Genomic DNA, 8,062 nt, shown 5'->3' with positions numbered 1-8,062 from the left:
GATTGGCAATAAAAGTTCATTTTGTATTGAGAACATTTGACATTCGGCACATAATTTCCACGTATTTTCTATTTACTTTTTAGTCTGGCAAATAGCCCGTCTTTTCAAAACCACAGGAGATATCATGTGGTACCTACCTAGAATGTGTGGAGAAGTACCACTGCCAATAAACTGTTCTATGTGACATTCAGGGCTATTTTTGGGCAGGAACACACAGGAACGGAGTTCCGGCTGGCTCCTGAGTTGGCCACGCCCAGCAGGAACTCATTAGCATAACAGGCCACACCTAAGTGGGCCAGGGGGCTCCTGAAAGGATCAGGGAGGCATTTAAATGCTTCCCTGTGCCTTCTGCGGCCTGTCCAAGGGCCAGCTTGCCCAGGCTCCCCGCAGCCGTGGGGTGCCCAGGCAAGCCAAGGAAAGGCATGGGGGTGTGGCCTAATAGGCTAATGAGCTGTGCTGTCACGTTGTGACCTAATAGGCTACTGAGTTTCTGCTGTTGGGTGTGGCCTATTATGCTAATGAGTTCCTGCTGGGCTTTTTCTACAAAAAAAGCCCTGGCGACATTACTAGACCTCCACCCCTTATATCAGCAGTGTACTCCTGCTCCTTTACCATAACATTTCTGGCTATGGGTCTGTGCCTAGAATAATAATCATCTACTTTACATGGTTGTTATAAGGCCTACTGAGATAATATATGTGGAGGACCTTCCCTAAAAATTGTGGTGGAAAGTGCTGTCACATCACAGGTGACTTATGGGAACCCCATAGGGTTTTCAAAGCAAGAGATGAGCAAAGAGATCAGGTGGTTTTTCCATTGCCTGCCTCTGTGCAGGACCCCTGGCCTTCCTCAGTGGTCTCCCACCCAAGTACTAACCAAGGCCAACCCTGCTTCTCTTCCAAGCTCTGACAAGATCAAGCTACCCTGGGCCATCCAAGTCAGGGCTTCATAAAAATAGCGGCATATTAATCCTACATGTTATCATTTTTACAACTTTCTATTGGTGGTGTTTTGTTTGTTTTGCATGGTTTACTGTTGCCAGTTTTACTTCACAAGTAAAAACTGCTCATGACCAGTGTTCCCTCTAAGCTGAGTGCGTGTGAGCTAGCTCACAGTTTTTTCTCCTCCGGCTCACGCATTTTTGTCTTAGCTCAGGAAGGACGGCTCCAGAGCAAACTAATTCATGCAGTAGTTAAATCGCTTGCTCACAACTAATGCCAGTAGCTCACAAAGTAGAATTTTTGCTCACAAGACTCCACAGCTTAGAGGGAGCATTGCTCATGACTGCAGTTTTTATTACTTTTTGAGTGCTGTAAAGCAGGCAGAAATTCAAAGGGGACGGTTTCCCCTAGTGCTTTATTTCTTTGCCAGGAAAAACTACACCCTTTAAGTTTCTGCTGGCTGTGCTACTTCCTAAGACAGGGAACCGTGACTATCCTCTATAGAATATGCACTCTGAACATGTCCACATTCATCATTCTCCCCTGTATATGCGTGAGTATGTGTGCGCACATAAATGCTGACCCTTGTGCATCTGATGAAATGGACTCCAGCGTACAAAAGCTTCTGCCATTATAAATTTATTTGGCTTCATGGTAGCACAAAGCTCCCTTTTTGTTTCCATCAACAGATGCAGTTCCAGGGAAATAGACTGCTTTGCCTGATTTGGATCCCTGAAATGTAATGCGTGTGTGTGGTTTGGTATGGTTTAAAACGGATTAACCTGATGAGGGAAAGTTTGCTACTAGCCATAAGGTAGAACTTCTGTGGCACTGACATCTGCCATCCCATACCAGCTTCCCTCCAAATTGAAAGGTTTGCTGGGCACAAGCCAGGTCTAAAATGTAGGGTTGCCAGCCTCCAGGTGGGGCCTGGGGATCTCCCGCTTTTACAACTGAGCTCCAGCTGACAGAGATCAGCTCCCCTGGAGAAAATGGCTGCTTTGAAGGGTGGACTCTATGGCATTGTGCCATGCTGAGGCCCCTCCCCTCCCCAAACCCCACCCTCTCCTGGATCCACCCCCAAAGTCTCCAGGCATTTTCCAACCGAGGACTAGCAACCCTACTAAAATGTCCGGGGAGATACTAAAGTTCTGTTGTGGTCAAGGCTGGGCTGCAGGGAGAAAGGGAAGCGGAAGCATGAGACATCGTGCTCCCTATTTTCATGCATGCGTCATAGTCGTGCCTGAAGCCAAATTTTGCCTGGTTTGGGCCATTATATTTGTATTATATCACAGCTGGCATGGTGTGGCTAGGATCTGGGAGAGTCGGATTCAGATCCCCACTTTTCCATTTAACTCGTTGGGTGACCTTGGGCCATTCACCAGATTGTAGCCAAACCTACCCCACAGGGCAGCTGTTACGTGGATAAAATGGGAAACAGAGAAGCGTGTGCACCACTCCCAAAGTCCTCGGAGGATGGGTGGGAGACCAATGTACTAGAGAGATAATATAATTGTGCAGTCTTATTTTGACCTTTAATACAATGGTGCTGTTTAGTCTCTCCCTCTTGGTTTCTTCCATGTTTTCTTTTATTTGTGTCCCAGTTATCTTCCTCGCTGTTGTCCCCACCCTCTGTCCTGGCACTTTTTGTTGTTGTGCTGACAAGCCTTTCTCTGGAGAAAGGTGCTTAACATCAGGTTAGAGTGGTGGCAGATGTTTTCTCTGTGCTTCCTCTTCAGGGCCATGGAAACAGGTGGGGTGAAAGGGTATATTTTAGATCACAAAGTCACAAAGTTGTCTTGTCTCCTTGACCTCCACTCTTGATATGATAACGAACATATCTTTTCCCGTTTTGGAAAATGGAAGGCTGGTTTTGAAGGGTGAACAGCAGCTGGTGGTGCTGATATCAGACTGATTCTCTTCTCTCTTATGGTTGCCAGGAACATCAGAGAGGCACCTTGTACTAAGCTTACCACCCTCAAGGTGGCATTGGGAGTTCCATGCGTTCTGAACTCTCTTTCTGCATGGGATGGACCACCAAAATTTGTGCCACAATAAATCTGTCTGTTAAGACACCACAAGATCGGAGCCTTGTAGGAATTTTTAAGGAACTACAAATGCTTTTAAAACGGCATCGGCGGCCGCAGGATGGATCCATGGCTTCTGTCGTTTCTAATCTGGCCCTCTGAGTGGGGGATTTTAACCGAAGCCCCCAGTTCCAGTCTGAAGAAGTGAGCAGTCACAGTGACTCACAAAAGCTCATGCCCTCCCTCAAATTTTGTTAGTCTTTAAGGTGCTACTAGGAGCTGCGGTGGCTCAAGTGGTTAAGACGCTGAACTGCAGGCTGTGGAAGGTCAGTAGTTCAGCCGTTCGAGACCCAAGTGTGCAGCATGACAGAGTGAGCTCCCATCTCTAGTTCCAGCTCTTGCCAACCTAGCAGTTCGAAAGCAAGAAATTGCAAGTAGATAAATAGGGACCACTTCAGTGGGAAGGTAACAGCGTTCCGTGTGCCTCGGTGTTTAGTCATACCGGCCACATGACCACGGAAACGTCTTCGGACAGCACTGGCTCTTCGGCTTTGAAACGGAGATGAGCACCACAACCCTAGAGTTGGATTCGACTGGCTTTCGAACAAGGGAACCTTTACCTTTACCTTAAGGTGCTACTGGGCTGTTGCTCTTTTCTACAGTTCCAGTCTGACGTTCTAATCACTACACTCTGCACACCGCACAAGCTTTTATGCTAGACTACAACACTTTTGGTGCAGAAAAACCAAAGAGGGTTTGTGTATGTGTGTTTGTGTATGTGTGTGTGTGTGTGTGACACCATCTCTCTCTCTGTCACACAGAAAGTAAAATAACTTTATGTTTATTTTACTTCATTTATCCCCTGCTTTTCTCCCCAGTGGGGAGTGGACCCAAAGAGATTCATTTCATTCTCCTCTTGGTGTAGTGGTTAAGTGTGCGGACTCTACTCTGGGAGAACCGGGTTTGGGTATAAATCCAATCTCTTCTTCTTCTTCTCTCCTCATCTTCACAAGAGCCCTGTGAGGTTGGCTAGGCTGTGTGACTGGCCCGAGGTCACCCTCCAGGCTTCCATGGCAGAACGGGGATTTGAACCTGGGTCTCCCAAATCCTACTGTGACACTCTACCACTACATCATAGTAAATTAAATAACCAACAATTTGCACAAAACCTTTACACAAAATCTGCAGCCTGGGGTAGTTTGGTCATGTTACCAAAGAGAAGGGGAGCCGTTAAATTCAGACAGTGAGCAGAGTAACACATGGTTTGAATTTCTGAAAGAACCGAAAACCACTAGTGACTGTGACCCCATCCGTGGTTGAAGTTGGTGGGTGTTGCCGTATACCTGCACCTCTGTGGGAGAACCCTATTTGACTGCTGTGGGCAATTATGGCTCACAGAGATATGACACCATGTTTATCGTGAAATAAATAGGAGCTCTCTCGGTCCATTTCAGATAGGGCAAATGTGATGCGGGGTGTGTGTGTGAGAGGTTTAGCCCTCTCCTTTCCTTGAGCCATAGTCCCAGTCCAAATGGGGGCCCCGTGTGCCTGGTTTTCAGAGAAAGAGAGAGAGAGAAAGAGAGATTGAATTTATACTCCGCCCTTCACTACCTGAAGGCATCTCAGAGCAGCTTACAATCTCCTTTCCCTTCTCCCCACAGCAAATTGTAACCATGTGTGCGGTAACAGACACCCTGTTAGTTAGGTGGGGCTGAGAGAACTGCTGTTGAGAGAACAGCTCTGGGAGAACTTGTGACTGACCCAAGGTCACACTGACAGCTACATGTGAAGGAGTGGGGACTCAAACCCAGTTCTCCCAGGTTAGAGTCTGTGCTCCTAACCACTTCACCAAACTGGCTCTCTACACTAAATTGGCACAAAATCCTGGTTGCTGTAACGTCTCATCTGCTTGAGCCCTCAGGGAAACAATCATAGATAGCAGAAGCACCTGTTCGGTTTGCATGAAAATAGGACTCTGAGGGGGAAGACACTTCCTCCCTTCCTTGTTTCTACAATCAGTTTCTTCTGGTCTTTCATCATTTGCCAAGTGCTGAATGGATCTGTGCCACATTCAAGGGTGCCACGTGGTTTTCTTTGACTATTGATGGCTTTCTTTTTTTTTCTTTTTTAAGTTCCTTGAGTCCACACAGGTGTGTCATGAATGTGGAGCCTGAATGGATCCATGCAGCAATTAGAACATGTGAAAGCAAACACAGGACTCCTTCTCCACACACCCAGCTTATCATTCAGCAACACACACACACACACCATCACACCTGTCTGGATTCTTTATTCATTCCAATGGAAAATGAATCTCTGGCTCTATCTTTCCTCTTTGCCACTCTGCTGGGACAGCATTTTATGTGATTTTTACCCAAATGCCCTGTCCCTTTAACAGAGATGTAATGGGATGTTATTTACCTCCACACCATGTATTAACTGCCCCTTTCTAGGTTGGTGTAGTGGTTAAATGCACGGACTCTAATCTGGGAGAACCGGGTTTGATTCCCCACTCCTCCACTTGTACCTGCTGGATGACCTTGGGCAAGCCATAGTTCTGTCAGAGCTGTTCTTGAGAAAGAGCTGTTTCTGTCAGAGCTCTCTCAGCCCCACCTACCTCACAGGGTGTCTGTTGTGGGGAGGGAAAGGGAAAGGAGTTTGTAAGCTGCTCTGAGACTCTCTTGGGTAGTGAAGGGTGGGGTATCAATTCAATCTCTTCTTCTTCTCTTCTTTCCATACATCAAACCAGTTGAAAATACCAGAATTTTTACTCCAGACCAGTTGGTCCTCCTACGTGGACCTCTCAGTCAAGGAATATGCCCTGCAGATAATAGCCCTGTTTCATATGCAACCAGAACTCCCACTTGTGCAGTGCTCACCAAAAGAAGAAAAACTGGCAAGTGAGTGATTTCCCTCCCCTCCTTTCCCAGGGCCTCATGGGAGTGGTGAGGCTGTATTTAAAGATGGGTGAAGGGAACTCAACCCTGCTTCTCCCATGACTTTGTCTTCTGCACTCTGAAGTTTCCAGCAATTTTCTTCCAGCTGGGCTCCAATACTGGAAGTTAGGTTGGCAGAAAATTGTTTCAAGCACCAGAACAAGGGGGCAGGATTTATTTATTTACTTGATATATACTCTGCCGCTCTCCCCCAAAGCGGTTTATATCATTCACCTGTCCTCCATTTTATCCTTACAGCATCCCCATGAAGTAGATTAGGCAGAGCATGTATGACTAGAAGAAGAAGAGTAGGTTTTTATACCACACTTTTCTCTATCTTAAAGAGTCTCAGAAAGGCTTACAATTGCCTTTCCTTTCCTCTCCCCACAACAGGCACCTTGTGAGGAAGGTGGGGCTGAGAGAGTTCTGAGAGAACTGTGACTGGCCAAAGGTCACCCAGCAGGCTTTGAGTGGAGGAGTGGGGAATCAAACCCCCAGTTCTCCAGATTAGAGTCCCCCTCTCTTAACCACTACACCATACTGACTAGCTCAAAGTAACCCAGCAGACTTTTTTGTGGTTGGGGGGAGATTGAACCTGGGTCTTTCAGATCTGACACCATAAATATGATAGTAAAGGTAAAGGTTCCCTTGCTCGAAAGCCAGTCGAATCCGACTCTAGGGTTGCGGTGCTCATCTCCGTTTCAAAGCTGAAGAGCCAGCGCTGTCCGAAGACATTTCCGTGGTCATGTGGCCGGCATGACTAAACACCAAGGCGCACGGAAAGCTGTTACCTTCCCACTGAAGTGGTCCCTATTTATCTACTTGCAATTTCTTGCTTTCGAACTGCTAGGTTGGCAGGAGCTGGAACTAGAGACGGGAGCTCACTCCGTCATGCGGCACACTCGGGTCTCGAACTGCTGAACTACTGACCTTCCACAGCCTGCAGTTCAGCATCTTAACCACTTGAGCCACCGCAGCTCCTATAAATATGATACCATTCCTGTAAAATACTGGGTTCGCAGCATGGAGGACTCAGACTACGACATGCGTTCAGACACGTTTATTGTACTTCACAACAAGACAAAGAAAACGGCCCTGCAAGGCCAACTATATACACTCCACCCAGCACACCTATGTTCCCATTGGTGGGTTTGAATTTCCTGCCAAGGGTGCTATTGGTGGACTCAAGGTGGACTAGGATCCTAGGTCCCCTTTGTGTTTGGGGACCAAGCTCTTGCTTTAGCCGCGGACCCCTGGTGGTGGTCCGCGTACATAACATTTCCATTTTGCTTAAACTTCTGACATATATGGGAAGCTGCCTTTTCCCCTGCTAGGGCTAATAGCAGTGGGGAGATTTGTGTTGAGGAAACAATCCAGCTGATTTGACATAACATCAAAGATACTAAGAGATTTTAGAAATCCATTCCTTTGTACAGAGATCCCAAATCCTTTCTCATTTGCAGTTATGCTTTGTTCATGTATTTTGTAGGGGGGAGGGAGCATTTGTTTCTATTTGCCCTCAGGCTGTTTTCCAATAGCCTGTCTGCCTTCCAGAGTTTACAAGCAACAGCTTTACCTCTCTCCTTGAAGGCACATTGGATAACTGCAGGTGTGAAGAAAGGCTGCATAATCTAACCTTTCCCTCCATACACTGGGGTTGCCATCCCCCTGATGGAGGTGGGGGTGTAACCTGCTTTTGGAGGCCCTAATCTGACTGCCACCACCCAGCTAGCCAGTGGGGGAGCCCCACCCCCAAGCAGCCCCATCCACGCTTTCCCAGAGGTGACGTTGTCACCAGGGCCGGCCCCAGCTTATTTTGCACCCTAGGCGAGGATCCCTTCTGGGCCCCCCCCCCTCGTGCGCCCACCATTTTTCAAAAATAATTGCATTTTAGAAAGAATGAAAAACACAAATAATCAAGAAACTCCCAGAGTATGGGGCCCCTAAGGGCCAGCCCGCTCTAGGCGATCGCCTAGTTCGCCTAGTGAGTGAGCCAGCCCTGGTCGTCACACAGGGCACATTGTGGGGGGGAGGATGCTCTAGCATCTGAGAAAAAACTCTATGGTAACCTTGGAGTTTTCCTCTAATGCTAGAGTGTCCCCCTGCAACTTGCCCTGCGTGATGACATCGTGACGTGCACCAGGATCTACTGGACAGC

Source organism: Gekko japonicus, unplaced genomic scaffold, assembly GCF_001447785.1.
Source record: "Gekko japonicus isolate JY-2015 unplaced genomic scaffold, Gekko_japonicus_V1.1 scaffold316, whole genome shotgun sequence".
Taxonomy (NCBI): Eukaryota; Metazoa; Chordata; class Lepidosauria; order Squamata; family Gekkonidae; genus Gekko; species Gekko japonicus.
The sequence above is the reverse complement of the archived record's forward strand: the minus strand, read 5'-3'. Positions refer to the sequence as shown.